The sequence below is a fragment of the Euprymna scolopes genome, chromosome 28, assembly GCF_053919585.1.
Source record: "Euprymna scolopes isolate OS-2025 chromosome 28, ASM5391958v1, whole genome shotgun sequence".
Classification (NCBI taxonomy): Eukaryota; Metazoa; Mollusca; class Cephalopoda; order Sepiida; family Sepiolidae; genus Euprymna; species Euprymna scolopes.
The window spans coordinates 54,983,760-54,998,244 of NC_136509.1; the positions used below are offsets into that span (position 1 = coordinate 54,983,760).

Below are 14,485 nucleotides of genomic sequence, written 5' to 3' on the forward strand. Positions count from 1 at the left end.
GCCTAGACAACTGTTTTATAGTAAACTACATCTCAGAAAGTGTACCCAACAGATACTGAAGATGAGGTATAAGAACTGCATTAGGAGCAACCTTAAAGTCCTGAGGATTGAGAAGATAAATAAGGCCGAATGGAGAAGGTACACAGTTGTAAAGCTTCTAATAAACACCATCTAAAACATGATCAACATAAGAGTCAACCTCAGACAGGGTGATACTCACAATCTAAACAAACATTAGAAGCTGGTCATGTGACTTTTTTCAATATGTACGTCTTTCAAATGCTTCTTACATCATTGATGTGAAAATGCACCCGGAAATCTCATCCAAAATATTTCTCAAAGACACGAGAAAACAATCTGATGGATAATAAAATCTATAGAACAATGCTACACAGAAAACGTACAAACCCATAAACTAAACAGAAATGAAAAAAGAATTGCATTTGTGAGTTTAGTATTGAAGACACTTTTAAAACTAACAATCAGTTTTATATTGTATTGGGAAATAGACATTTGTAACCATAGACGATTAATTTCAAGGCGGATTGTGAACATAGCTGTGTGTTCACACAATGCTGTGATTGTTCTACCTATAGTTCTGGACCAAATCTGTTCATCCATCCAGTCAGTGCTGCAACATAAAATTCTCACACCGTAAACAAATAATAATGTTTATTATTTTTTGAAGCTTACAAGAGTTATCGATCTACTTGAATGATAAACTTGCAGCATCAAATCCTTGTCTGATAAGATAGAGACACACAAGCCCCATTAACAAACTTCCTTACTGAGAGCCTTAAAGGGTTCAACCGGCCTGGAGAGGCAGACTGACTAAATATCCTTGTAACACTGATTAAAACCAACTGTCTGTTCAAACATTTCACTCCCACTGTTCCTTCTTTTCCGGGAGAGGAGGGTGGGTGAAGGACTAGCTATGACCGTCTCTCCTTCCATTCTCCTGGGATCTTTTCATCTTTGACTGGTTTGGGCGTTTTGTAAGAGATTACTGTTTGTTTGCTTTAAAGTTAACTGTTCCAGACATCCACTGAAAACTCTAAGACTGTCTTTACACTTATGGAGTTTATCTAGGAAAATTACTTTTCCTACAAGGACTGATCCCAGCATGGCTTTCCCATTAAATGAGACATTTTTTCAAATAAAGAGAATATCTCTTCGGTGGTCTGACTAATCAGAGACATTTTCAGCCCCCCCCCCACCCCCGCTCCCTTCCTTTGGCCAAGCAGCTATCACTGCAATGCCATATTGCACAGGTTTCAAAAACTAAATCTATTATTCAATTGATGTCTTTCTAATAGAGTAATATGAAACAAGCTGCAGGTTGATTGAGAACAGCAATGGATTAGAACATTAAAAACTGGAATTGGATGAATTCAACAATAATGATAAAAAAGAAGGAGTAGAAAAACTGAAGATGCCTATCTTCTTACTTCAAAATGAATAAATTCACAGAAGACAAACCAGCCATTCAACCATATCTGATCTAATTCTTTATCCTTGGAACTGGGACGTAGCAAAAAAAAAAAAAAAAGTCAGTCAAGAAGAAAGGATTGTAGGTTTTAAGTAAATATTCAAATTGACAGACAATTATCAATCGTTTCATTGTGAACTTAAATCTTTTTAATCTTTTCAGTGAAAGAATCTAACGACCTTCCCTGAGGAAGATCGTTAGATTCAAATATTAAATTGAAGGAAGATCAACGACAGATCATATATGAAAATGTATACAATCATTTTTAAGATGCTTCTGTTTAATCGACACATCTAATGATGAACATTTCATCTGTCATTGCATTTCCTTTCCGGTATCTTTTTTTAATGATCTGTCAAGCTTAAATTATTTTTAGCAAATTTTTAATAGTTCAAAAACTACATAGTTAAGATATTGAGTGATCTCGACCCCCATAAAATGTCACCCATGGAATCGTTAATAAAATTCAGAATAGTTTCTTTTAAAGGCTTTGTATATATTATTACTAATGTGAAAATGCACCAGTTCAACCATATTTGCTACAATTTGATTCATGAATGTGCAACAGTTTTTGTTTTCTACTAAGCACACCTGAATACGACATGCAAAATCGTTAATAACTTTGACATAGTCCTAATTTGGGCTGTGATGGACGTCTTCAGTTTTAGAATACATTGGGAATTGTTTCAACAGACATTATCTTTGAGATAACACCACAGGTAAAAATCAAGAAGATCCGATTAATGTAAAGCACATTAAGGATCATATCTACTGATGAGACGATCACTAAAGTGTCTTCCACATATCAGTGGATGGTGATAAAACAAAAACTGTTGAACATTATGATTGAAACTTGAAGGGAAAGTCAGGCAGAGACTGAAATTCATTTATGGTTTCATGATAGATTAATTATTAAAGATTCCCTGGGTGGGAGTATTTGGGGGAGAGAAATTACCCTGTGTTGATTTCCCTTTTCACTTCTCTAAATCCACTGCCTCTAATGCATTGTTTACATTAATCAAAGTTATAAATGGATGTATGTCTCTTCGTATCCTGGGAGACAGGCGACTATCATGCATTCCATATGCGTACAATTTTGGTTAGATTGACTCAAGTGTTCTAGTTAAAAATGTTATTTTCTCCATTGTTTTAAGCGTTGTAACAATATTTTCATCACTGGAAATATAGATCTGAATAATTAATGAGATGCTGGTGTTCTTCGAAATAGAGCTGTGTTCAAAGACTTTACAGATTAAAGCAGTGTTTACAGAGACAAAAATCAACAATGATAAAAATGATCATTACAGACAAATGGAAACCCAAACAAACGTATAAAGAGAGGAAGACATTTGTAATGACAGGAAGAAACAGATGTTAAACAGATGAATTTAGTCAGATGTAAGACCTGGCATAAGTCAAGATAGCAGCTGCAACACAGATGCTGGGAAAGACATATATGACAATTATGGAAATAATAAGCTAACATAATAGAAAATAAAAAATGAAAAACCAAAAACTGTTTATGTATTCATCAATCTTTCTTCTTTAATTCAAGACTTTCTCAAGAAATGATATGAAGAAAAACATAGAATCAAGATTTTAAAATGTGTGATGCGTTTATGACAGGAACATATATATACACACACGCAGGAAGAGACATGGCATGATCATGTTGACACACTGGTTCTCGACAGATCACCAAAGTTAAGCAATAATGAGTTTGGCCAGTACCAGATGGGTGGCCATTTAGGAAGGCTAGGCACTGTATGTACTGCTCTAAAATGCAGATCTAGAATGTAAATCTAGAGGTGCATTTAATTCATTGGGAGAAATGCACCCCCAGTTTTCGTTAAGACATGCATTTAGGAGAAGGAAAACTGATGCAAAACCTGAGGTCTACTGTTTGCTTTGTCTTGTGGCAGCCATTACACCAACAAAGATTAGCAGTTGTACCAAAAAGTGTGGTGGGTTCTGCATAAAGCCTTTAACACTATAAACAAATCATCTATGCGGATTTTCAAGCAACTTAGTTGTTGTGGCAGAGCTCATATGTCTAACTCGACGGGAGGGTCCATTATATATATATACTAGCAAAAGTACCCCTCATTGACTGGGTTCAAAAACAGCCTACAGAAAATGGACTCTGATTTATGAAAGTATGATAGGTTATGAAAAGGAAGGGTTGTAAAGAGATAGCTTTGAATTTGGGGGTATCAAAACCAAAGCAAAGTATGATAAAAGTAAAAATAAAATAGATAAACCCCATAATTTATTATACAATACCTGTTCACACTGAAACACTTATCACAATATTCTGTGGATCTATATTAAAAAACCTTGTTAAACTTTGTAACATATTTCCATTCTATGGAGGTCAGGCACGAACGAACACCCCATAATTTTATTATACCATATTTCTTCAAACTGAAACATAATTATCAAAGTATACTTACGCAGATAGATAGGAAAAGTCTTTATTAAAGTTTGTGCCTATTTCCATTCTATGGAGGTCAGGCGCAAACGCAGGCCCCACAATTTTATTATACCATCCCTATTTAAGTTAAAACATATTTATCAAAATATTATTATGTACATCTATATCAGAAACACTTGTAAACGTTTTTTTTAATTTTTAATTTTTTTATTTCCATACTTTATGCACCAGGTGTATACGCAGACCCCACAATTTTAATGAATCATCATTATGCCAGATCAAACATAGCCATTCCTGTGTCTCGATACATCTTCTATCATTATATGTGATCAATTTTCTATAATAGTCAACCATATAGGAGCCTATTCGTGACCAGACACACACACACAGACGCTCAGCTTTATATTATAGATATATATACATATATATAGAGAGAGGGTGTTTAGAAAATCGATGGTATAACATCTCAGAACTATGTTCTATATATGTAAAAGAGCCGTTGCTTTTGTTACATCATTCCATTACTAGTCTAATTTCCTCTGTGATCCATTTCTTCCTCTGCATAGTTTGTGTTGATCATATTTATTTGACTGTGTATTTTTTGTTGTATTCTGTTATCAGAAATTAGAAGAGTCAATATTTGTAGAATGTCAACCAGATCCTCCATGTTAGCTATCAAAGGAATCCCTGCCGATCATGACATTCAGATATTTCTTTTGAGCCTTTTCATGGCTTTGTTGGTGTATCTGACAACACCATCTCCATACTTATACTTATTGCAACCCTGTCACAAGCAAAATATGCTTTATCTATCCCAAATGTATAAATAACAATGCACTATCATGCATATTGTACATGTTCGATGTTTACAATAACAAATCTTGAGTAGTATTTAATTTAATGACCTATAACTGATCAAATAAATGTTTCTGGACCTATATACATATATAGAACATAATTCCAAAATTATGCTATAATTTTCCATTTTGTGTGGATGTGTACATGTGTGTGTGTATCGGAACAGACCAATAGATGTATACACACATGTAACTAAAGAATTGTAGTGTATGGACAGATACAAGCTACTAAAGAGATATATGAAGAGATACAAGATATAAGCAAGAACAAATCTGCATAACATAAGAAAAATCGTATTTATTGTCGTTGCTGAGGATTGTTATCTGAAGAAGCAGCCACATCACTTCATAAGCCTCAACTATATTTTCTGATTTGAATATTCTTTTTTAAAACATTTTCATACGAGACATATTTTTAACTTCAATGAGTTTGCAGTTCAAGTTTACTATAGAGACCATTGGAATGTCTCTCATAATATGTTTCATTTTCACCCAAACTTTGGTGACATGTGTTGACCTTAAATTGCTCTCTTGTACTGAAATAAAATTCTAATTTACTCTCCAAAGCTTTAAAAATCTAATTTTAACTCAATCTTAAAATTTTTCTTTCACCAAAAAAAAAAAAAAAAAAAGATTTTTGTTTAAAAAGAAAAAAAAATTTGGAGTTTATAAAAACATAACTTCTCAATAATTTAAAAATAGCACAATGAACTGACATCATTCAGGGGACGTTACTCTGAGTGAATTGTTAGTCAGATGCAATAAATATGGGGGGGGGAACACAAGTAAAAGAGGAACACAATCACAATCGCATAAAAAGAATCCACAAGAATCCACATGGCGGCACAAAATGCAAGTAATGCTAGTGGTTTGAATGAAAAATATTTCGACACCACTCAGCAGTTACCATCAACTTCTACAGAGGTGTATGCCAAGTTAAAACATTGACAACAGACGTAGATAGACGTCAATGTGAAGGTCAATACAGCTGCTATGAGCAATCTTGTTGCTCAAAGAAGTATATAAAAACTTCATGAAATACCACATATGATTAATTGTTTAGGATGGAACAACAATTGATCAAGAAGGAATCTTAAGACTAGGAGTAAGATTCCACAACAGAAAACAAAATAGAACATTAGACGAAACCAATAATCTATTTCATTCAAATTTTGAGTGAAAATACAGGGTGGACCCCCACCCATAAGATCATTAACAAAATTCTCAATCCTTTCTGCAATTCAACCATATTTGGTACAAAAAAATTATATATATCAATCTATGCCTAACTAGTCCACCAAGTCTCAGTTATGAATCTCCAAAAGTCTTCATTTTAATTATGTGGAACATATTCGTTGTCTAGGCAATGCCAGGTTAATGTACTATTTGCAAAATAAAACAAACATCTGCGTTTTCTAACAAGTTGACATTCTTTTCAATCGATTTTATTTACTTCAATTGTCTAGTATCGATCATGCTTTCTTTTCTGTGAAACATTAACAAGGTTTACATTGTATTCAGATTGTTGTCCTCATTTAACATTCATATTTATATTTCTAAAAAACAAACAAAAAAAACAAGCCTGAGTGATCTTCCCTATTTATTAATTAAAACTGTAATGACTTGGCAACTGACTCTTGGTACTTCTACCGACGCGGGGTAAATGAACATAAACTTTATAAAATTTATTGTTTTTGAGCAAATCCAAATTATATTGAATTTTGTTTAAGAATAATGGGCAAGACAACTTCTGTTTATGTTTGAATGATTGCTTTTGTGTCAAACTTTCATTGGTTGAGTCTCGTTCCGATTTTAAGATTGTAAATGCTGACTTTTATAGGTTTTCGGGTATGCTGACAACGAATACCACAGTTAAATTTGAGGCTGATAAGTCATTTACCAGATATGAAAACATATGATATCCAACATAAAAGCTAATATTATCTTGTCAGGCATTTTGTTTTCACAACCGAGTCATTAGTTATGAGCATGCGTGTAACTTAAGCAGACGACAACACAAATATTTTTTCACCCTTCAAATGAAAAAAATGGGGTATTTATTCTGAAAGTCATTCTTAACATGGCGAGGTTGGGAGTGTTTATTCTGAAAGCCATTCTTAACATGGGGAGGTTGGGAGTTATTGTGAAAGTCATTCTTAACATGGGGAAGTTGGGAGTTATTATTGTGAAAGTCATTCTTAAAACGGGGTGGTTGAGAGTGTTTATGCTGAAAGCCATTCTTAACATGGGGAGATTGGGAGTGTTTATTCTGAAAATCATTCTTAACATGGGGAGGTTGGGAGTGTTTATTCCAAAAGTTGTTACACATGCGCATTCTTCAGTTGTGAAAAAATGGCAGCCAGGGATTACATATGTTTTCATATCTGAAAAATTACTTATCAGCCCCAAATTTAACTGTATTATTCGTTGTCAGCATAGCTGAAAACCTTTAAAAGTCCACATTTCGAATGTGAACGGGGAGTTGTTGTTAACATAAAAAATACCGAAAAATTTGTATTTTAGTCAGAAAGACCAATTATTTAAAAAGTATCATTGAAATTAATATTTGTGTTCTTGAAATTTAATGATTATTTAGATTTTATTATTTACGGAAATTTCTATTTTATATTAAAATAAACCTCTATTTTGTGTTGCCATAATTTTCTAAAAATGGTTGAATTCAGTAAAAGTAAAAAATTTCAGTAAAAAACTTCAGTAAAAACTTCAGTAAAAAAACAGTAAATGTAAAAAACTTCAGTAAAAACTTTCTAAAAAACACAAGACATGCAGACTATTGTCTTCATCTTTTCTTAGTTGTTGTTTCATAACGTTTCGGCCAATTATTCCTCTGGCCTTCATCAGGTGGTAATCACGACAGGATAGGAACTCCGAATCCAAGAGATTCGGAGTTCCTATCCTAAATAAATTAATAATACTCATCTCAATAATGAATTCCAATTAAATAATATATATACCATTCAGTACGGACTCGACTATGGAAGATCAGATAATGGATAAAAATCGATTTATAAGACAAAAAAATTCAACCTTGATCACCCTTCGGGGCCTGTGGCATAGTGGATAGTGATGTTGAATCGCTATGGTTCCAGGTGAGAATTGTCTGAAAATAGCGGTTTTAATCCTACCCAAAGCTAGCCAGAGGCTTACTTGGCCAACATGTGGTGAGACGACAACAATTATGGATGGCAGTAATTGTTGAGAATGCAGTTAGGAAATTCGGAGTTCCTATCCTGTTGTAGTTACCACCTGATGAAGGCCAGAGGAATAGGCCGAAACGTTGTGAAACAACAACTAAGAAAGATAAGGATAATAGTCCGCAATAAATAAATTAATAAATAAAACTTATTTAAATAATGAATTCCAATTAAAACTTTAGAAAACTTTAGAATTTTGGTTTAGAATTAATATTCGTTTATCTAATTGATGAATGAATAAAAAAGAAAATATATAGGGATGTCTTCGTCTTATTTCTTTACAACAAAGAAATGCAGAAATTATAGAAAAAGAGAGAAGTTATTTAAAGTAAAGAAAAAGCTATTTGCAGAAAATAAAATTATCTAAATAGTACAGGAGTAATAATTTAATTTAAAGAAAAATCATATCATTAAAGTTAGGCCAGACTATAAATATTTGCAATTTCCAAATTTCAAGCAATATTTACGTATTACTTGGGGAAAAAGAAGAAACGCAGGAATCTGATATTCGCCCAAGTAAGCTTTTCTATCAAAAATGTACTTAGAATTTGCCCCCTGTTGTGGAAGGTTTACTTAAAAAAAGTATGAATTTTTTTTCATTGAATTTTGTCTTCATTCATAAGCGATCTCCGCTCCCCCAAAATTATCAAAAAATTAGTATCGTCTTAAAATACTGTAAGAAATTGAAAAAAAAAAGGTTTATTTTCCATATTTTGATTTTGCTTGCCATAAAATATGTTTTAACATATTTAAAATCATGCAGATATTCGCATTTATTAATACAAAGACATGATGGAAAAGGTTAAAAAATAAAATGACTTGGTGCCATCAGCTAGAATCAAAACCAAAGCATTCAGAGTTCTAGCCGCATTCTCTATTGATGTTATCGATAGAAACATAATAAAGTCGAAATATTGAAAAGACTTGAACAAATGAATTTTATGCGAGCATGCGCAGAAAGAAGTAAAAACATGTCAACCAGTTGAAATGAACATTTCGAATTTCAACTTGTTGATATATGTCTGTACGCGTTATTTATCAACCCAAACAAAGATTTTACTCGTTATAAGCCATCACTGGCATATAATTACTATTTCCTGTTAATTTTAGGGTTATGTGATCAATAGTTTAAGAGTTTACTTGTTAAATATTTACACACACATACATCTACCGTTTTATTTATATGGATATATATCAAAACAGAGACGCAATGTGCATTATTATATGAAAAACTAAAATACCCTTTCTGTCAAAAATAATGGAGAGAAATGCTACCTTTTTCACACAAAGGATTGGAAAAAATTGGTAAAATCTTTATATCAAAATAAAATGTTTCTCCCTTTAAACAATTAACTTCATCATAATAGTTGGTTATTGCTAGACTACATCAAGCAACCACAAACAAGTCTCACATTTTGTGTTTTACTTGGGAGTCACCACTTATCAAGGCTTGAAGGCCACTTGAAGATAAGGGTGTAGTAATCGTTAATGATGTAAATTGGGTAGAATTTGATCATTTATGGGGACGGCTCAATAAGAACTTGTTTACATTGGATTTGAAGGCTACTATGTTGTATTCAGTCAGGAAGTATGCCAGTAGAACAGTGTTCCACAGGCATGCAATTCTGGGAAAGAAGCTTTGTTCATGGAATCTGCATTTAGATTTAAACACAGAAAATGGGTGAAATGTTATAAAGTGGTTGTAGCTAGTTGGTGTATTTGTGAAAGTTTGGCAAGGGAGGGACCATAGATTGGAGTTCAGTCGTGAATTTGCCATAAAAATAATGATAGAGCAGAGACAGGCTCGCAATGTCTCTTCTGTGGCAGAGAGGCAGCAGGGAAATGAGAAAAGGGCATCACCTACTAGGTTTCGAAGTTGGTTTTGAACTATCAGGACTAGATAAGGTGTGCCGAGCAGCCCCTGCCCAGATGTGGCAACAGTACTCTATTTTAGGGCATACCTGGTTTTTATACAGATAGAGGATTGCATCGGCAATGAGATACCTACTGGAGCGGTAGAGTGATCCAACCACTTTTTCAGTAAAAAATTGCTGGAAGATTTCTTGGCAACAGATAACTCGTTCCATTTTAGATCAGGAGTGAAGGTTAGTCCAGAAGCTTGTGAAGACATGGAGCTTCCCTAAGACGAGAGCCATTCATTTCAATGTGGGTGTGATGGGGGGGGGGGAGCAGAGCGATTATGATGAAAGAAAAGAAGCTGGTTTTTTGATGGATTAAAATTAACCAGCCACCCTTTCTCCATTGCACCACATCGACACATGCGTGCTTTCGGGATTGTCGCTGCTAATGGCTTATGCTTCTTAGTAGGGAAATGGAGAGGGTCGTGGTGGGAGGGAGGATTTCCTTTATATTTATAGAGAAAATAGAGCAGTAATCCTAAGTCAGATTTTTTTTCTTGAGGGGGGGGGGATATTCTAGATTCATTTGCATATAATGACTGACTGAAATAAAATATTATACTAGACAAAATTTAAGTCAAAAGAATTTTATAAGGAAAATTAAGCACCAAGAGAAAAACAATAAATAAATTTTGGTGATGAATTTATCACGTGTTGAGATTTTCTCCCCTAACATGTTGAATTGAAAACGAAAAACCTTACGAAAGCAGCGTTTGGTTAGGCTTCCCCGGTCGGTGAAAAGATAAAACATACAGTAAAATGTGGAATACGTTACTGGATTGCTGTAATGCTGGAGTCCCTCAGGGGTCCATCCTGGGCCCAACTCTCTTCCTGATCTACATCAATGATCTGCCAAAACACATACTTAAATCATTCGTTGACATCTATACTGATGACACGACCATTTATGGCAACACATCTAAGGTCGTAAATGACAAAGTTTTCTCTGATTCTCTCTTCTCTGATGTTGAGCGCACGGTGCAGTGGGAGAAGAGGTGGCTGGTTACTTTTAATGCATCTAAAACCAGGCTCCTATCTTTACATCATAAATGCTCTGATCCCCATCTGGCATCAGTTGAAATGGATGGCTCTCGTCTAGGGGAGGCTCCATGTTTTGATAAGCTTCTGGGATTGACCTTTACTCCTGACCTGAAATGGAACATGTACATCAAGTTTATTGCCATGGTCGCTGGAAAAATGGTGGGATCCTTCTACCACTCTAGAAGATATCTCACTGTTGATGCAATTCTCTATCTATATAAAAACCAAGTACGTCCAAGGATGGATTACTGCTGCCACATCTGGGCAGGAGCTGCTAAAAACAGCCTGTCCTGCCTTGACAGAGTACAAAATAGACTTTGTGGCTTAGTGGGGGATGCCCTTTTCTCTTCCCTGCAATCTCTCTCCCAGAAAAGAGATGTAACGAGCCTGTCTTTGTTTTATCATTATTTCCATGGCAAGTGCTCGTCTGAGCTCCAATCCCGGGTCCCCCCCTCACCAATCTTTCACGATAAACACTCGTCTAGCTGAAACCACTGTCAAAAATTCCCCACTCTTTAAATGTGCCAAAACCAAAACGTGGATTCTATTAACAAAGCTTCTTTCTTAGAACTGCACGCCAGTGGAACTCTCTTCCATCTGCCTGTTTCCCACCTGACTACAACTTAAATGTCTTCAAGTCAACATAAACAAATTCTTGATGAACCTCCCCCTTAAGTAAGACACTTTATCAAATCTCCATTACTAACGATTAACGCGATATTATCCCATTGATTACTGTACACGCAATAACCCTTATCCCCGAGTGGCTTCCGGGCCTTGATAAGTGGTGACTTCCATGTAACCGCCCCCCCCCCAAAAAAAATACATGCTCAAGATCAGAAATATCTCGGTCATTACTCACCTTTGAAATGTTGCCATAGATGGTAGTGTCGTCTGTATAACTGTCTACGAATGATCTAAGAATGTGATTTGGGAGATTATTGATGATTTTATAACTAGCATATATAACTCGGAATTGAATGTCATTTTGTGTTTAGTCGATAATACCACATTAATTTTTTTCTTTCTTATTTTTTAAACATTTTATAATATTTAGTATTTGGGTATAACTAAAGTTTATAATTTGATTGGGTGAGATTAAATATAAATAAATAAATTTCAGTAAATTTATAGTCTCTACCCACCCCTCCAATTTAAAAAAAAACAAAAAAACAGTGTTTTCTGAGAATCAATGAGGACATCTGTGCATTCCTGCTCCGGGACCCATGCTGATGATGAGAGATACCCAGGAATATGTGTATAGCTTTTATACACGTAAAAATATTTAATAAATATTTAATTAAATTTAATTTAAATATTTAAGAAATGAAAATAATAATAATAAATACAAAAAAATATGTCCTCCCCCCAAGGGAGGCGGCGCAATGCAAATAAACAAAGGGCAGGAAACTCACCGTTTAGGTAAGCGAAATAATTAAATACAACATAATTGCCAATAAAAAAAAAAAACAATAACACACACACACACACACATTATATATATATATATATATATATATATATATATATAATTATTTTTTTACTATAATAATTAAATAATTAAATACACACAGACACACACACATATATATATATATATATATATATATATATATATATATAACCCTATCCACAAATACACATTCCATTTGTCCGGCTTTTCAGTGTGGTTGAATTTTGATAACATTACTGGTATATTTTATCGCTCATAAATGTACATATTAATTTTGATTGTTATTATTATTTATTTTATTTATTTTTTTTTTTTTTTACAATAGAAACAAATGAACGAGTTTCATTATGTAGGGTGAAGCGAAGCATTTATCTAAATGATATGAGGGTATTACTGTGCTTACACTGTGTTGAATCATATGTGTGTGTGTGTGTGTGTGTGTGTGTGTGTGTGTGTGTGTGTGTGTTGAACAGAGGCAGTGTGCATTATTATGGTTGATCATATTTCGTCTTCAGGTATTATGATTCATTTACAAACTTTTGAAAACTAGTTCTGGTATGTGTCTGATAGTGAAAAAAGTAAAAATACTTTAAACAACTTTCCCCTGGCTTCAACTACAAGTAAATCTTTGTTGAATACAAGTATTGGAATATTTTTGGTATGTTAAGTGATCTCACATTCAAAAGACCATCATTAACTCATTTATTCTTCTGTGAGGTGTTTTATTATGGAGAAATTCTTAACCAATTATAGGCCTGCATGTTTTTTTTTTTCTTTGAATGCTGTTCTGAATGGAAGGAATTTTTGTTCAGCATCGTTCATTGCAGCAATAATCCACAGAGAGAATAATTTTTTTTTTTGCTGGAATGGTTGCATGAATAAAATATTTATGTTAAAATGACATTTAAAGTCAGACAAAAAAAACAAAACAACAACAACAAAAAAAAAATACAGCAACAATTTTGGATGATTTTGTGCCAGCACATCACCATGATTATTTTCTGTTTCAAAACTTTTGAGATGATGATTTCGATTATTTAGATTACTACTGCTCTCATTTGGGATGTTATTCTCACAACGTTTCAAGCTTATTTAACCTCCGATCTTTTTTTAAGTGCATCCTTTCGAACTTAGAAAGCTCCAGGTTAAACTTGAGTCTTTACATTGAACTCCGAAACCTGGACGAATAGATTGTTATCACTCCATTTTCCATGATGGAATATTAATTGATGTTATTCTTAATTATTGCCTATAGTAAGAATTGAAGAATTGGGGAGTAAAACTTTTTAAAGCAGCAGCACATATGTTGAGCGATGATTGCTTCCCATAAAATTAAATACAATAGGGAAACCAATAATTATAAATAATAGTTTAGAATGCTGATAAGAAAATTGATATATGAATAAAAATCACAGATAAGGATGGATACTTTTTTATTATTTGTTAGACAGACTCAATTTAGACTTAAAATGATTGCTATCAGTCAAGAATATAAATAAATACATTCTTATTGTAATTGTAGCTTCCCATTCAAATTTTCAGATATTTCAAATATGAGTGTCTTTATATGTAAATATCTAATCATTTTAATTGTATATTTGTATCGATTGGAAACTTTTTTTTTTTTTTAGATGTTTTCTTATTTCCACAGCTCAACACTTTATTCGCTTTTTACAGATATTTAACGTGACTGTAAACTTCACAATATTATTGTAAAAAATAAAATAAAAATGAATAAAAAATATATAAAATAGATAACCCATTGGAAAATTTTTTATCCAAGAAGTTGTGTTTGATCTGTTTTCAATCGAAACACAAAACAGTATAGATATATGCACACAACTTGTATATTGTTTGCTCGTGTGCACATGTATGTTGATGGATCTGGATGTATGTAGAAAATCCATGAATTTTGAATTCAAAAGAAAATTTCTTTGTTGAATTTGAGGCAAAAAAAAATGTATCATCTTATCAAATTCTACAAATTAAAAGAAACATATTGTTGAAATCTCAACAACTTTAGCGGAGGGGGGATCAAGCTTTCTTGCAAAATATTTCAATCCATCAAAAACATTGG

The 14,485-nt window shown here is 33.4% G+C and overlaps 1 protein-coding gene across 10 annotated transcripts in view; it reads right to left on the reverse strand.

Moving 5' to 3' along the window:
• LOC145249637 (tripartite motif-containing protein 2-like) overlaps nt 1-14,485 on the reverse strand; it is a 327,119-nt gene that overhangs the window by 24,701 nt on the left and 287,933 nt on the right. The gene's annotated exons all lie outside the window — the stretch shown is intronic.